This window comes from Aotus nancymaae, unplaced genomic scaffold (genome assembly GCF_030222135.1).
Source record: "Aotus nancymaae isolate 86718 unplaced genomic scaffold, 86718_ANA_hifiasm-v0.15.2.pri h1tg000028l, whole genome shotgun sequence".
Taxonomy (NCBI): Eukaryota; Metazoa; Chordata; class Mammalia; order Primates; family Aotidae; genus Aotus; species Aotus nancymaae.
Window position 1 is genome coordinate 30,944,775 of NW_026988441.1, and position 15,927 is coordinate 30,960,701.

A 15,927-nucleotide genomic window follows, 5' to 3' on the forward strand; every position below is an offset into this window, starting at 1 on the left:
GGCTACAGCACGTCGCCTTCCCTCTCCCTGCTTTTCCAGGGAAGAAGCGAGAGGAGGCAAAGGGAAGGAAAGTCCAGCCCGGGTTTTGGGGCCGGCTCCTGGGGCGCTCAGGCAGGCTGCGGCGGCCAGTCCCGGGCGGCGACTCCGGGCCGGGTTTTGCGCGCGCCCGCCGTCCCCCTCCCGGAGCGGGTGCGCCGGGGAGCGGGGCGAGCAGGCGGCTTGTCATTGCTGGTGCCCGGCGCCGGCTCGGTCCGCGCGTCCTGCGGTGCCCACGGGCCCGGCCCAGCGCCCCCCCTCCGGCCGCACCGGGGGCGCGACGCCGCGGCACCCGCCTCCAGCCGCGCCGCCCCCCTCCGCCAGCTCCGCGCCTCCTGCCCCCAACCCGAGCCCCCTGCGGCCACTGCGGGGAGCCCGAGCCGTCGGCGCGGGAGCTGTCGGCGCTGAGCGCCCCCGCCCCGCCGTCTGCCGAGGAGGCCCCGGCGGATGGGGCCGCGCGGGCCCCAGAGCGGCACCGCCGGGCGGCGGGGGCCTGCAGGGGCGCCCCGCCTGCCCCATTAACCCCTCGTCCACCGCCGCCGTCGGAGGGGGCTGGGAAGTCGCCTGGGTGCACACGTGCCGCCTCCGTCGGGGCCGCGGAGCTGCGGGGGAGATGCGGGCCGCTGCCGGCGCCGCCTCGGGGCGCTCCGCCTCGCCCCAGCCCCCGGCGCTCTGACGCCGCCCCCGCCCCGCCGCCTCCACCGCCTCCCTCCCCGGGAGGGGCGCAGACCCGATCGCCCCCAGTCCCGAGCCTCCGCCGCCGCGAGGGGGCCGCCTCTGGATCCGTGTAATCTGCCTTTTTTTTTTTTTTTTTTTTTTTTAAATTTTTGGTCGGTGGCGGCGGTGCTGGGCCTGGGGAAGGAAGGGACACGGAGGCCGGCCTCGCCCCGCCACCCCCTACCCTCTTCCCCCTTGCCCCGGCTCCGGGAGATGTGCCGGGCGGGGGGCCCGGGTTCGCGGAGCAGCAGGAGGGACACGCTGGGCCGACCCCAGAGCGGCGCTGGACAGGTGAGTGTCTGCGGGCCCAGGAAGAGGAGAGACGCCGCACCTGGGCCAGGTGTGCGGGGCGCGCGGAAGAGGGGAGGCGGGAAGGCTAGGAACCCGGGCCTGTCCTGGCCACGAGGGGGGAGGGGACGCTGGAGCGGCGCGGAACACCGCACCTGAGCGGGAGGGGCGTCGGGGGCGGCCCGCATCCCACCCCCACTGGCTAGGGGTCGGGGAGGGGCTGCCCCCACGGAGCGCCCAGGGCGCGGGGGTGCGGACTGGCGGCCGCAGGGTGCCTGGCGGGGGGAGGGGACCGCGAGTGTGCCTGCGCGTGGCTGCGTGTGCCCGCGCGCGCGCCAGCCTTTGTGGGGAAGCGGCGCGGCGGTGCCTGCGTGTCCCCGGTGCGTGTGCGCGCGGGTGCTTGGCGCCGTGTTTGTGTAGGTGTCTGGGTGTGAGCTGAGGGAGTGCGTGTGCGCGCCGCGCGCGGTCCCCGGGCCCCGGAGGAGCCTTATCGAGGGCTGGCACCACAGGATGCTGGGCGAGGGGGTTGTTTTTCTCTGGGAGGCAGTGGCGCGGGGGATGGGGAGGGGTCTGTCTGGGTGTCGAGCCGGCTGCAGCCCGGGGGGCGACGCTGTCAGAAGCAGGGGGTGCAGCCGGGCAGCCTCTTCTCTCCGTGTTGCCGGGTAAAGCACGCGAGGCCGGCAGGTTTGATCCACCGGGATTATTCGTGCTTTGAGGACAATTCCCCACCCCCACCCCCACCCCAGGTGCGCATCGGATAGAGCTCCGAGGGTTCGGTTGTCATCCTCCTATCTGACGGTCCTGGGACTCGAGTCCAGGCCTGAAGTGGTGGGGTGGCGGGTTGTGCTGTATTTGCTCCAGCCCTGTCCAGAAAATGCCCTGCCAGGTATCTCTCCCGTGCATCCCGGCCACCATCTGAAGATGGCCCCCTGGCTGCACACACCCCTGTCCCTACACTTCCAGTCTGGGTCCTCACACTGCCCCATCACTGGCAGCACCTCACTGTACCTGACTGGTCCCTTTCCTCCTGTTCCAAGCTCCCTCCACCCCCAGCCATGGCAGCTGTGTGAGTGTCCCTGGATCCCTCTTCCAGGCAGGGCCCCCCTTTCCTCCTGGCTTCCACAGGACCCAGAGCCTGGGTTTGCCTTCCCACCTTCCACATCCCAACATGTGTGCCTGGGGGCAGGAGGGGGAGGGGTTCAAAATGGCTGCCAAGATGGCTGGCTCGGGCTCTCTCTCTCTCTCTCTCTCTCTCTCTCTCTCTCTCTCTCTCTCACTCTCTCACTCTCTCACTCTCTCTCTCTTCCCCTCTCTCTGCTTCCCTGGCTCCCTTAGCCTGGTAGGGAGTCACCTCGGAGAGGAAGTTGGACCCAGTGGGGCACACCTGAGGGTAGATGTCTATGTCTTTTCTGGGCTGTTGACCTCTGAGCTGTTTGGGGACAGGCCATTGGTTTCTGCTTCTCTCTCCAGCACCCCAAGGGCTGGCATGAGTCTCACCTGACCTCAGACCCCACCCCTTCACCCTGGCTCATAGCCTGGAGGCTCCCTGTCCCCACCTGCTCTCCAGGGCCTGGCCCCCTAAATCGATCACCCCCAAGGAGGGTCCATACCCCTCATCCTCTTCTCCAATCTGTCCCACGGGCTGGGGGCGGGAGGGCGGCGTGCAGGGAACTCTGCGTGGGCCCCTGCCAGGCCCCAGCTTTGGGGGGCAGGTGACTTCTTCTCCCTGCTCCCCTCCCACTAATGCCAAATTTATTATTTAAAAGTAGGATGAAAACAGGGAGAATAAGAGAAGGAATACAACCTTCATTATCATATCGAGAAAATTATCCGTGATTTTCCTAACTAGCAATTTGCCTGCCATGCCGTTCAGAACTGACTTGCCCATTAATTACAGAGATGAAAAATCATCTGGAATTCGGAAAAGGAAACTAATTCATGGCTGGCGGAGATCGCACCCATGCACAGGGCCACATACGTGTGTGCTCACATGTGGGTGCCAGCCCTCCCGCTGGTCTTGCCACCATCTTCCTCCCCAGCTTGGTGACCTCCCATGTGGCTGTGCTTGGTCCACCCTTTGTGTGTGTGGCACCTGCCCCAGGACACTCCCCCAGGCCCTCTCTTTCTCCAAGGGGCGCCCATCTCTATCCCCACTTCTAGGGGGCTTTCGTACCCTGAGTCACCCACACTGATGCCTGCCCTTGGGGTTGGAGCTGGCGCCCAGGGTTGGGGAGGATGGGGAACTGGCAACCCGCACACCTGGGCTGTGGAGCCTGCAGGGAGGAGGTGACGGGGTGGACTGGAAGCCCAGCTTCTATTCCCAGCCTGCCCAGGGGAGCCCTTTTTCTGAGGGGCCTAGGAGGACCCTGTGGGCATGCTGGGGAGGGGCCTGCAGGCGCCTCCGCGGCAAGGGAGTGTGTTTGCATCCATCGTTTTGGGCTCCTGGCTGGTGGCGTCTCCACCTGCATGTGAGGCTGCATGAATGATGTTTGCGTCTCGGGGCATCTGCGTCCTCCCTGCCCTGCCAGGCTGGTGGCAGAGTGTGTGTTGCTTCCGCCCCAGTGCAGGCATCTCGGTGGGGATGGTGGCAGCGGGTGCCCCTGAAGGGGAGCGGGAGGAGTGGGAGCAGTGCCATCCCCGCCAGAGCATCGTCTTTGCCCCCCACCCCCTCCTGCCTCCCTGGAGAGACGTGTGGCCAAGGACACACAAGGGTCTGATTTCCGTGTGGGTTCCTCTCTCGGATCTGATTTCCAGATGCCAGACACTTCCCCTCCTCCAGCCCCTCCGTGGGGAGGCAAGGGGAGGGGTCCCAAGGCGGGGGTTCCCTGGGTCTGAAACCCTGACCCCAGTGACCCTGGAGGTGCCATGGCAAGACAGACAGCACCTCCCAGGCTGGATGTGGGGCAAAGTGCTTGCTGTTGGGCACCCCGATGGAAGGAGAGAGATGGGTCCTAGAGTGGGGTGGAGGCCAAGTGCAGACATGGGAGGGGGTCCCGGTGTCCCCGGAATCCAGGTGTCTGTCTGCACCTGTGTATAGGTGTCCTCTGTGTGCGTGGCCTGGATGGTCATCTAGCCAATTGTAAGTGTAGCCACGTGTCCATCAGGCTCATCCGGTGTTCATAGGGGTCCCATGTGCTGGTGTTTGTGTTTTGCAGAGGGGGTGGTCATGCTGTGGGGGGCGGGGCTGCAAGGAGCAGCAGCTGTGTGTGCACACATGGGGCTGTCTGCATCTCGTGTGCACCTGCAGTTGTGTGCTCAGGACTCCTTGGAGCGAGGCAGGGTGCACCTTGTCATGCAGTCTGCACACATTTGCCAAGCGCCTTCTCTACCCAGCGCCGTGCCCAGGTGCCATGGGGTGTGGCGGTCATGTCCTGTCTTTGTGGAGCTCACGGTCTAGCAACACATGCGGGGTTTCCATCAAAGCTCTCCTATCGGCAGGGTGTGGTGGCTCACACCTGTAATCTCAGCACTTTGGGAGGCTGAGGCGGGTGGATCACCTGAGGTTAGAAGTTCGAGACCAGCCTGGCCAACATGGTGAAACCCCATCCCTACTAAAAGTACAAAAATTAGCTGGGCATGGTGATGGGTGCCTGTAATCTCAGCTACTCAGGAGGCTAAGGCAGAAGAATCGCTTGAATCCAGGAAGCAGAGGTTGTAGTGAGCTGAGATCGCATCACTGCACTCCAGTCTGGGCGAGAGTGAGACTTAGTCTTAAAAAAAAACCAAAACAAAAAAAACAACTCTCCTTTCATGGGAGTTGGGGAGAAGGCGTGTGTCTCCGCTTCGGGGGCAGCCCCAGATGCTGACTGTAGTAGCACCCTGGCTTGGGCTGTCCTGGGGTCTGGTCCTTCATGGTCTTCCTGGGACACCTCCCCACTCCTCCAACATGCTAAGCCTGATCCTACCCCAAGGCCTTGGCACTGGCTGTTGGTGCCACCTAGGACCCTCCCCCAGCTGTTTGCAAGGCTTTTGCTCCTCACCCTCTTGAAATACCACCTCCCGAGTAACATTTCCCACCATGCACCTTCTGCAAAATCGCAGCTTCCCACACCCCTCCTGAGGTTAGTACAGCGGATGGCTTTTCACTAGGCTGTAATTTCCTGATACTCTGTGCTTGTTTGTTTACTCTCTTTGTCTGTGAGGAGGATCCGAGGGCTCGAGGATGTTGTGATTTGCTTTGTTTTGGGAATCCCAGGTGCCAGCAGTCATGGCTGGTCCACAGTGTGTGTTCCAGAAGTCTTACTTGGCCCGGATGTGGTGGCTAACACCTGTAATCCCAGCACGCTGGGAGGCCGAGGTGGGAGGATCGCTTGAGGCCAAGAATTTGAGATTAGCCTGGCCAAGATAGCGAGACCCGTCTCCAAAAACATTTTTTAAAAATAGTTGGGCGTCATGATAAGCACCAGTAGTTTCAGCTCTTCAGGAGGCTGAGCGGGGAGGATCGCTTGAGCCCAGAAGTTTGAGGCTGCAGTGAGCTAGGACTGCCTGAATGCACTCCAGCCTGGGTGACAGAGCAGGATCCTGACTCAAAAGAAAAAAAAAAGCCCCTGCCTTTCCTGCCTCCTGCTCCAAAATGTGGGGGAAGATAAAAATTCTATAAATAGCCGGGCACGGTGGCTCACGCCTGTAATCCCAACACTTTGGGAGGCTGAGGTGGGCGGATCACCTGAGGTCAGGAGTTTGAAACTAACCTGACCAACATGGAGAAACCCTGTCTCTAAAAAAAAAAAAAAAAAAAAAAAAAAAAAAATTCAATTAAAATAGACACCAAGGCCAGAAATAGCCTTGCTCCTGACCCCCAAAACTCAGAATAGCCAGTGCCCCTCCGTCAGAGGCTAAAAATACCCTGCAGGTCACAAACGGCCAGGCCAGGAAGCCAGGTGGCTTCTCCTTCCTGTCCCCTGAGGAGGTGAGGGGGCTGGGACTGGCTTTCCCAGAAAGGGTTTCCCAGCCGATTTCTGTAGTCCTGACTTTGGGGCTGCAGCATTCTCTCTGGGAGGCTGTCCTCTGTAGTATTGGATGCTCAGATGCCACCCTGGCCTCTGCCCGCTGAATGTCGGTGGCACCCCACCTCCATAGTTGTAACACCTTGGAAAGTCTCCAGACGTTCCTAAACCTACCGGCATGGGGGACAGAATTGTCCTGGGTTGGCAGGGATGGCTGCAGAGTAGAGGTTGCCAGCGGGGCAAGGTGGCTCACGCCTGTAATCCCAGCACTTTGGGAGGCTGAGGCAGGAGGACAGCTTGAGTCCAAGGGTTCGAGACCAGCCTGGGCGACAAAGCGAGACCCCCATCTTTATAGAATAAAACATTAGCTGGGCATAGTGCCACATGCCTGTTGTCCCAGCTACTCGGGAGGCTGAGGCAGGAGGATCACTTGAGCTTGGGAGGTCGACGCTGCAGTGAGCTGTGATCGCGCCACTGTACTCCAGCCTGGGCAACAGAGAGACCCTGTCTCAAAAAAATGTATATGTAAATAAAGTAGAGAGTTGGCTGACTTTTCTGTAGAAAGCCAGATGGGAAATACTGCAAGCTTTGCCTGCCGCGGACAGGTTCTGTGGCCTGTTCTCTCTTCTCTTCTTCGCAAACCTTTAAAAATGTAAACACCATTCTTAGCTCACCAGCTGTACAAAGGCAGGCGGGGACCAGACCATGGTTGGCCAACCCTTGCCCCAGAACGCCCCCCAGTGGCCCTTGGGGGGTGAAGGTTGGGCGACCCAGGGATTCAGCCCCTGCGGAGAGGGGCGGCCCCATTTGGGGAGCAGTTGTGTGCTTAAAGTACAAGGCGAGTCCCGCACAGTCTGTTCCCAGCACCTCCCTGCTCTCACCTCCTCCTACTCTTCCCACCAGCTCCCCACCCGCTTCCTTGAGGCAGCTGCCACCGTTATCCAAACATACAGGCACGGTCCAGCCCCAGGGCCTTTGCACGGGCTGTGCCCCCTGCCTAGGACACTCTTCTACCTCCCCTGAACTGAACACCTGCGTGCGTGCTCCTCCCTCGAATTCACAGGGCTTTGCTAAAATGTCATCTTCTCCAGGGGAGATGGCCTTTCCTGATCATCCTTTTTAAAATTGTAACAGCCAAGCACAGTGGCTCATGCCTGTAATCCCAGCACTTTGGGAGACCGAGGCAGGTGGATCACCTGAGGTCAGAAGTTCAAGACCAGCCTGACCAACGTGGTGAAACGCCATCTCTACTAAAAATACAAAAATTAGCAGTGCGTGGTGGCAGGCACCTATAATCCCAGCTAACCAGGAGACTGAGGCAGGAGAATCACTTGAATCCAGGAGGCAGAGGTTGCAGTGAGCCCAGATCACGCCATTGCGCCCCAGCCTGGGTGACAGAGCAAGACTCTATCTCAAATAAATAAATAAGATAAAATAAAATTGCAATGGCTGGGCACAATGGCTCATGCCTGTAATTCCAGAACTTTGGGAGGATGAAGTGGGAGGATCACTTGAGGCCAGAAGTTCGAGACCAGCCTAGGCAACATGACGAGGCCCCCATATCTACAAAAAAATGAAAAATTAGCCAGGTGTGGTGACACATGCCCTGTGGTCCCAGCTACTTGGGAGGCCGAGGCAGGAGGATACCTTGAACTCAGGAATCAGAGGCTGCAGTGAGCTACGATCGAGCTACTGCACTCCACCCTGGGCAACAGAGTGAGACCCTATCTTTAAAAATACAATAAAATAACAGCACTTCCAAACCCACACAAACTCACAGCCACTTTTCCTGGCTTTATCTTCTTCCACAACACTGGTACACTATAGAATCGACTTTTTTGTACCCAGCCCCTCAGTGTCTGGCACATAAAGATGCTCTAAAAAAGATGTGTGGAATTGCCGAAAATTATTTCTAAGCCCCACAGCCACCCTGGGAGGCTCTCATTCCCCAGCTCCCCCATGGAGAGACAGAACTGAGAGGAGTGATGTGGGTGTCCTGTCGTGCCGAGATGACGCACAGCCGGGATTTGAACCTTCAACTTAAGGGCGCTATGCCCAGGGCCTCTTCACTCCTGCCCGGCTAGGCACCATGCCCCCCTCTCCTGGTCTGTGCATTCCCCACCCTGCCCTTCACTGCCAGCATCTGATGGAGCAGGGGGGGTCCCGCCTCTGTGCCGTCTGCTCGGGCCCTAGCTTCTAGAACTCTTCAGCTCTGCTCTGCTGAGCTCAGAGTGCAAAGCTTGGGGCTGGACAGTGGACACTTTGAAGTGGAAACAGACCACAGGCCACTGGGGTACAGACCTGCCATGATGGTGAGCACAGCAGACGTGCAAGTCAGGGAAGGCTTCCCGGAGGAGGGGGCTTCCCAGCTACAACCTGGAAGGGGAAGAGGGCACAGTGGAGGGGAAGGAGCATCTGTGAGAGAGAGGGGCTGCCCTGAGGTCAGAGAGATGGTAGTGGCTCAAAGGGGAGGAAGAAGGCATGTTTCACAGCTGCACAAGGAGAGAGGCTAGAGGTTGGAGGCTGGAGGCTGGTGGCTGGTGGCTGGCGCTGGCCTTGTGGCCGTGAGTCTGTGTTTGGTTTGTCCTTGGGGCCGCCAGGGCCTGTGGTGGGGGTGGCGGTAGGAGGTTTGGGTCAGGATCCAGATGGCAGGTGAGAATGTTTAGCATGAGCTCCCTCTAGCTGCTGCATGGGGGAGAACCACAGGGGGCCGGAAGGGAGGCCGGGAGGCAACCAGCAAGGTGGGGGCCGGAAGCAGCCAGCTCTGGCGGAAGCTTCAGGTTTCTGGCTTTGACTGCCTTGTAGACAAAAGGCAAGGGGCAGGTGGGGCAGGGAGTACGCTTCAGTCCCAGCAACCTTCCTCCCACACAGTCTGATCACCGCCTCTGCGGCCAGAGGACCCCTGGGAACACCTGCGCCGGGTCCCATCCCTCCTCTGTTCAGGATTCCCCCACGGCTCCCACCTCTTTAGAAAGCCGAGGTTGCCTGTTGAGGTGGCTAACACCTAATCCCAGCACTTTGGGAGGCTGAGGCAGGCAGATCACGAGGTCAGGAGTTCCAGACCAGCCTGGCCAATATGGTGAAACCCCGTCTCTACTAAAAAAATACAAAAATTAGCCAGGTGTCATGGCGCATGCCTGTAATCCCAGCTACTAAGGAGGCTGAGGCAGGAGAATCACTTGAACCCAGTAGGTTGCAGTGAGCCAAGAATGTGCCACTGCACTCCAGCCTGGGCGATAGTGAGACTCCATCTCGAAAAAAAAAAAAAGAAAAGAAAGCCAAAGTCCTCCCTGAGGTCCACAAGGCCCTGCATGACCCACCCTGTGGCCCCCTCCCCAGCCGCCCTCACCTCCTTCCACTCTTCCCTCGCTGGCGGGGCTCCAGCCACACCTCAGCACATTCCTACCCCAGGACCTTTGCACGTGCCGTTCCCTCTGCCCACAGTGCTCTTTCCCCGGGTACCTGGATGGCTCACCTCCTTAAGACCTCTGCTGAAATGTCACTTCCTAGGGGAGGCATATCCTGGCCACCCTGTCTGTAGTTGCATCCATGCATACACCCCTCTCAGGCATACCTTCCTCCATTGCACTTGTGGCCAGTTGGGAGCTCGGAACCATCCACTGAATGTAGGACCTGCTTTTTGGGGCTATTTCATCTTCATTCATTAAACAAATGAACAAGCATTTACTCCCTGCCCAGGGCTGGGCGCGTGACAAGAGCCAGCCCAACCCACAGTGTCACTTTTCCCTGGAGTCCCTCGATGGTGGGGAAGAGAAGTTTAATAGCTGAATCCAAGTCCAATTAGGGGAGAGAAACATGAAGGCCCTGTGTGCTGTGAGAGTGGGTGTGAGATCCAACACTGTACTTGGGGCAGAGCCCTTTGGAGGGAGAGCAGAGTAAGAATCATGTGTGTGAGAGAGACAGGCGCTGAGTAGAGGTGATGGGAGGTGGGAGGACGACAGGGCCTGAGATGCCATGTGGGAGTGTCACGGGCAATAGGGAACCATGGAGGGTTGTAGGAGGGGAGGGGTGTAAAAACCAGGAGGGGTGTAATTTCATTTTCATTTTGCAAAGATTGTTCTGGCCTCAGGGTAGAGATTGGGCGGGACAGAGGTGGCAGATAGATGGGACAGGAGGGAGAAGATGTCCGGGGCAGGGGATTATTTGAACGACCCCCACCGCTCTGTAGTCCAGTGCTGCTTGGTGGCCAGGGTGACCTTTATTTTATTTTGTTTTATTTATTTTATTTAGAGATGGACTCTTGTTTGTCACCCGGGCTGGAGTGCTGTGGAGTGATCGTAGCTCACTGCAGCCTTGACCTCCTGGGCTCGAATGATCCTGCCGCCTCAGCCTCCCAATTAGCTAGGACCACAGGCGTGTGCCACCATGCGCGGCTAATTTTTAAATCTTTGTAGAAACAGGATCTCACTGTGTTGCCCAGGCTGGTCTCCAACTCCTGGCCTCAAGCAGCCCTCCTGCCTTGGCCTCCCAAAGTGCTAGAATTACAGGCATGAGCCACTGCACCTAGCTCCAGGATGACCTTTTAAAGGTTATTCATTGAACAATTATATTTCAGCTTCCTGCTGGGGCCAGGCGCTGTGCTGAGTGCAGTGTGCAACCCCTACCCTGCAGAGCCAGCATTGGGAACTATGCTAGTGAGAGAGTTAATAAGCAAATAAATGAAAATGCATGGTGTGCTGGTGATGGGTATCACGGAGAAATCAAGCCAAGACAAGGTATAGGAGTGCTGGGGCTGGCAGGACCTTCCCGGGCTGGTGGTGTTTGAGGAAAGACCGAAAGGAAGATGCAGGAGGAGCTGTGAGGGGATCTGGGGAAGAGAGAAACAGCCCATGCAAAGGCCCTGAGGCAGGACACTACCTGGTGTTTCCCATTTTTGAAATGAGGCCTTGCTCTGTTGCCCAGGCTAGAGTGCAGTGGCACAATCTCAGCTCACTGCAACCTCCACCTCCCAGGCCTGAGATCCTCCTACCTAAGCCTCCCAAGGAGCTGGGACCACAGGCGTGTGCCACCATGCCTGGCTAACTTTTTGTATTTTTCGTAGGGACAGGGTTTCACCCTGTTGCCCAGGCTGGTCTGGAACTTCTAAGCTCAAGCAATCAGCCTGCCTCAGCCTCCCAAAGTGCTGGGATTACAGGTGTGAGGTGTGAGCCACTGCACCCACCCATCCCAGATTTGGGAGGTCATCAGGCTTCTCCAAGGAGCCTTTGTATGATGGACTGTGGCTTTTGCTTGAATGAGGTGGGAGCCATGGAGGGTTCTGAGCAGAGGAAGGGAAGCGGCTGACTTAGAGGCTCACAAGCGCCCTCTGGCGGCCATGGGGGAAACATACTGTAGACAGCGAGGTGGGGAAGTGGAGTCCAGCCCGGAGGTGACGGGGCTGGACCAGAGAGAAGCTGAGAGGTGAGCGGTCCCTGAAGGAGTAGCCCAGGACCCGCCAGGGCTGGATGTGCTGAGGGGAGAGGGATCCAGGATGGCTGTCCGGTTCTTGAGTACCTGGAGGGACTGGGCTGCCATCCGCTGAGCTGGGGGATGGGGCGGGGGCTAAAGATGCGGTGAGAACCCTGCCCTGCCTGAGGACCATGTAGCTGGGCCCTCTCTGGGCACACCCTCTGTCTCTGCGAGGTAGGTCTGTTAGTCCCTGAATAGCAATGGGGAAATGGGTTCAGAGAGGCCAAGGGCCTGTTCTGAAGCTACACAGCAGATTGAAACCCAGGAGCTTTGACTCCCAGCTGACCACTCCTTCGTAGTTACCCTGGGGCCTGCCACTTCCCTAGGGACCTGCTGGATGCCTGAGGGCTTCCTGGAGGAGGCAGGCTCATGGGCAGCTGGGTTTGGGGCGTAGGCCAGAAGTGGGAGATGTAGCCAGAGGGTCATGTGTGGAGGGGCTGACTGCTGCCAGGAAGGGAGGAGACCAGGAGGGGGGCCCAGATCCCAGATCCCCACCTTGGTTCCCCACCCCCTCTCACCCAAGGCACTCAGACTCCCACCCACTCAAGCGCGCAGAGGGTTGCCATGGCAACCGCAGGCTAGGGCAGGCTAGAGGCACCCCCTCTCCTCCAGCAGCCGCCTCTCCTCCTGTTGCCCTCCCCATTCCCATCCCAGGGCACCCGAGGACAGAGTCTGGGCCTCAGTGGCCCACCCTGCTGCACCCACCCTTGACTTGAGACAGACGTAGGGCTCAGATGCAAACATCCAGGCAGGTGTGCAACCCCACTTCCCGTGGGTGAAATAGGGTCACCTATGACTGGGTGCAGTGGATTACTGGGTATACCTGTAGTTCCAGCACTTCGGGAGGCTGAGGCGGGAGGATTGCTTGAGCCAAGGAATTCAAGACTAGCCTGGGCAACATGGTGAAACCTCATTTCTACAAAAAATACAAAAATTAGCCAGGCGTTGTGTGTGCCTGTAGTCCCAGCTACTCAGGAGGCTAAGGTGGGAGGATCACTGGAGCCTGGGAGGTGGAGGCTACAGTGAGCTGAGTGTGCACCATTGCACTCCAGCCTGACTGACAGAGCAAGCCTCTGTTGTCTCCAAAAAAAAAAAAAAGGTCGCGGTGGCTCACGTCTGTAATCCCATTACTTTTGGAGGCCAAGGCGGGTGGATCACCTGAAGTCAGGAGTTTGAGACCAGTCTGACCAACATGGAGAGAACCCTGTCTCTACTAAAAATACAAAATTAGCCGGGCACTGTGGCACATGCCTGTAATCCCAGCTACTCCGGAAGCTGAGACAGGAGAATTGCTTGAGCCTGGGAGGGGGAGGTTGTAGTGAGCCAAGATTTCACCATTGCATTGCAGCCCAGGCAATAAGAGCGAAACTCCATCTCAAAAAAAGAAAGAAAGACAGGCAGACAAATAGGGTGACCTGAGACTACTGAGAGGTACCAGGTGGGGACAGACACAGGTGTGGGCTCACCTGGCCTCAGGTGCAGAACCGCCAGGCGTGACCAGCTCTGAGGATGCATAGTGATCACATCACTCAAATGTGGTGTGAGCCCAGGAGTGGGGGCACTTATGGCCTCCAGGGTCCCCTCACAGCCCACCAAGCCCCACCTGGGGGGCCAGCCTGCCTGGGTTCAAGCCTCCTGACCAGTTGAGTGTCCCTGGGTATGTCTCTTCAATGATGGGACCTCACTTCCCTCCTCTGTAAAGTGTGGGTACAAGCATCTCCCCTTCCCTAAATGGTTATTGGGATTACATGAGCTACACATGGAAGGTGATCAGGCTGGGACATGGAGGTGTCAGCCATTGTCCCTGGCATCTCAGGTGGCTCCTCGCTGGGGAAGCCAGCTAGACGTCCACCCTGTCAGTTGCTGTTTGCTGTAAATGGCTTCCCTAAAGTTCTGTGGCTCAGGGCCCCGCCCCCATCTCTGCTTCCTTCCTCACCCCGTGTCCTGACTCCCTATGTGAATTTCCTAGGCTCCTGTAACAGATTACCACAGACAGGACAGCTTTAGCAATAGAGACTCTATGGATTTATTTATTTATGTTTCAGAGATGGGATCTTGCTGTGTTGCCCAGGCTTAGCCTCAACCTCTTGGGCTCAAGTAATCCTCCCACTTCAGCCTCCCAAGTAGCTGGGACTACAGGTGCACGCCACCATGCTCAGCTACTTTTTTATATTTGTTTGTACAGACGGTGTCTCACGGTGTTACCCAGGCTGGTCTCAAACTCTTGGGCTCAAGCAGTTCTCCTGCCTTGGCCTCCCAAAATGCTGGGATGACAGGCGTGAGCCACTGCAGCCAGCAGCAGCACTGTGTCGCCTCCCAGCCCTGGAGGTTAGAAGTCCAACATGAGGGTGTCGTCAGGGTTGGTCCCTTCTGGGAGCCTTCAGGGAGAATCTGTCCCAGGCCTGTCTCCTGGCTTCTTCTGGTCATTACTGGCAGTCTTACCTGGCTTCTAGAAGCATCTCTCTGATCTCTGCCTTCATGGTCACATGGTCCTTCTTCTGTGATGTCTGTGTCCAAGTTTCCTTTTTTTTGAGACAAAATCTCACTCTGTCACCCAGGCTGGAGTGCAATGGTGCAATCTCAGCTCACTGCAACCTCTGCTTCCCAGGTTCAAGCGATTCTCCTGCCTCAGCCCCCTGAGTAGCTGGGACTACGCGTACCACCATGCCCGGCTAATTTTTTTTTGTATTTTTAGTAGAAATGGGGTTTCACCATGTTGGCCAGGATGGTCTCGATCTCTTGACCTTGTGATCCGCCCGCCTCGGCCTCCAAAGTGCTGGGATTTCAGGTGTGAGCCACTGCGCCCGGCCCGTCGTAAGGGCGCCAGTTGTTGGATTAGAACCCACACCAGTGACCTTATTTTAACTTGCTTATCCCTGTAAGGATTCCAGATATTCCCAACACAGTCACATTCGAGTTACCAGGAGTTAGGTAGGACTTCAACATATCGTTTGTTTGACACGGGGTCTCGCTCTCTTGCCCAAGCTGGAGTGCAGTGGTGCAATCACAGCTCCCTGCAGCCTCAACTTCCTGGGCTCAAGCGACCTTCCCACCTCAGCCTCCCCAATAGCTGGGACTACAGGCACGCGACACCATGCTTGGCTAATTTTTGTATTTTTTGTAGACATGGGCGGGGGGTCTCACTGTATTGCTCAGGCTGGTCTCAAACTCCAAGGCTCAAGTGATCCTCCCATCCTGGCCTCCCAAAGTACTGGGGTTGTAGGCGTGAGCCACTGTGCCCAGCCTGACATTTCTTGGGGAGGGCGCAATTCAATCCGTAACACCTCCCCCTCCAGAGGCCTCAGGGATGGTCAGGTCAGGCCTGGGTCTCCCAGGGGACACCCAACACCTGCCAAGCTGAGGCTGGTCCCTTGGGGGTGCCTGGAGCTTCCTAGGGGAGCCACTCTGGGGAGAAGGCGTCAAGCTCCTGGGGAACTCTATCTGTGCCCCTAAGGCAATGGTGCCCTACTTGTGGGGGTCAGGCATGGCCCCCCAGGTCACAGGGCAGGTGCTGCATCTCCACCTACCCTTTCTGCCGTCCTTATCACTCCCCTGTCTTCAGGAAGTTTTTGCTTGGGGACCTACTGTGTGTTCAAGGGACGAGGAAACAGCAGTCAGGAAAACCAAGTCCCAGCCTCAGGAGTTTCCATTCTCCTGGGAGTAGAAAGGACACCTAGAAGGCCGGGCTCGGTGGCTTGTGCCTGTAATCCCAGCACGTTGGGAGGCCAAGGTGGGTGGATCACCTAAGGTTGGGAGTTTGAGACCAGCCTGACCAACGTGGCGAAACCCTGTCTCTACTAAAAACACAAAACTTAGCTGGATGTGGTGGCATGTGACTGTAGTCCCAGCTACTCAGGAGGCTGAGGCAGGAAAATTGCTTGAACCCAGGAGATGGAGGTTGCAGTGAGCTGAGATCGTGCCACTGCACTCCAGCCTGGGCAACAGAGTGAGACTCTGTCTCAAAAAAAAAGAAAGAAAAGAGCTGTAAGGAGTGGTCAGGTAAAAGCGTGGAGCAGGGATGGGATAGATGAGGCTGCGGGCTAAATTGTATGTTCCTGCCTGTCTCCCAAATGCATAGGTTGAAGCCTGAACTCCCAGGGTGAGTGTATTTGGAGGTAGAGCCTTGAGGGAGGTCATTAAGGTTAAATGAGATCTGAAAGGTTGGGCCCTACTCTGAGAGGACTGGTGTCCCAATAAGAAGAGAGAGAGGCTGGGGCTCATGCCTGTCATCCCAGCACTTTGGGAGGCCAAGGCAGGAGGACCACTGGAGGCCAGGAGTTCAAGACCAGCCTGGGCAACATAGCGAGACCCCATCTCTACAAAAAAAAAATCAAAAAGGTAGCTGGGCACAGGGGCACGCACCTGTAGTCCCAGCCACTGAGGAGGCTGAGGCAGGGGGATCGCTTGAGCTTGGGAGGTTGAGAATGCAGTGAGCCGAGATTGTGCTGCTGCACTCCGGCCTGAGCAAGAG

General features: G+C 57.9%; 1 protein-coding gene across 1 annotated transcript in view; it reads left to right on the forward strand.

The window, feature by feature from the left end:
• Nucleotides 1–857: 857 nt before the first annotated feature.
• The window catches only part of ADGRL1 (adhesion G protein-coupled receptor L1), a 58,463-nt gene continuing 43,393 nt past the window's right edge, over nucleotides 858–15,927 (forward strand). Inside the window, exon 1 of the mRNA XM_021675251.2 lies at nucleotides 858–1,044. The gene's annotated coding sequence lies outside the window, so the exon portion shown is untranslated. The remainder of the gene's footprint in view (nucleotides 1,045–15,927) is intronic.